At 40.6% G+C, this 972-nt stretch overlaps 1 non-coding gene across 1 annotated transcript; it reads left to right on the top strand.

Moving 5' to 3' along the window:
- Positions 1-216: 216 nt before the first annotated feature.
- On the top strand, positions 217-290 carry TRNAS-GGA (transfer RNA serine (anticodon GGA)). Its single transcript has one exon. It is a non-coding gene; the product is annotated as a tRNA-Ser (tRNA).
- The last annotated feature ends 682 nt before the right edge of the window (positions 291-972 follow it).

Below are 972 nucleotides of genomic sequence, written 5' to 3'. Positions count from 1 at the left end.
GGGGCAGTTGAATTTTCTCTCTTTCCAAAAATATATCTTCGCAATATCCAGTTGTTAAAACCTTCGTACGATAGCGGAGAGTGACGTCATCCTTGTATAAGTCGCCATCTGGTGGCAGCGTCAGCAGTTGTGAGCTTGGCCTGAGTCTGGTCTGGCCGTCCATGTACGGTCCCTTTCAGTGTACACGAGCTCCAAGGAAAGATTGAGAGATTCGGTGCCTCTGTAGTCTAGTGGTCTAGGGCGTTCACCCGGAAAGTGAAAGGACGTGGGTTCGATTCCCCGTAGGGGCAGTTGAATTTTCTCTCTTTCCAAAAATATATCTTCGCAATATTCAGTTGTTAAAAACCTTCGTACGATAGCGGAGAGTGACGTCATCCTTGTATAATCAATAAGGCTTTCGAAAACCAAATCACGGCACTAAAATCGTAATTTCTACTCAGTTCCTAACATTGACAGAGCAAAACCATCGATATCAAATTCAAATAGCTAACCTCCAAAACAAACTCTAGGAAATAATATCCAAAAACTCATTTTTGAAAACCGAAATCACAAAACTGTAAAATGAAATTGAGGGTCTGCAACAATACTCAAGAAGATACAACATCGAAATACATGCATTGTCTGAGACACCAGAGGAAAATATCGACAATTTGAAAATGAGTATTGTGTCTGTAATCGATCCCAAGATGTCAAATGCCATCACAGCCATCCACCGCGTCGCACCGAAGATAAAGGGCAAAATTTATTAGAATTTATTAACACAAACCATACAAAACGGGGGGGGGAATCAAAAGCAAATATCCATAATAGCCCATAATTGCCCAGTTTCATGGGAAATCCAGCAGAGACAAAAATTTCTAAAAGAAGCAAAAACAAAGAAATTGTTAGCGTCAGCAAATTGATAACAGACTCACGGCCGTATTCACCAACACAGTTTAAACTACAATTGCAAGTTAAACGATCAGCGATCGA

Source organism: Pholcus phalangioides, unplaced genomic scaffold (assembly GCF_987345545.1).
Source record: "Pholcus phalangioides strain wild (caught in Gottingen) unplaced genomic scaffold, Ppha-v1.0 ptg000039l_1, whole genome shotgun sequence".
Classification (NCBI taxonomy): domain Eukaryota; kingdom Metazoa; phylum Arthropoda; class Arachnida; order Araneae; family Pholcidae; genus Pholcus; species Pholcus phalangioides.
The sequence above is the reverse complement of the archived record's forward strand: the minus strand, read 5'-3'. Positions and strand labels throughout refer to the sequence as shown.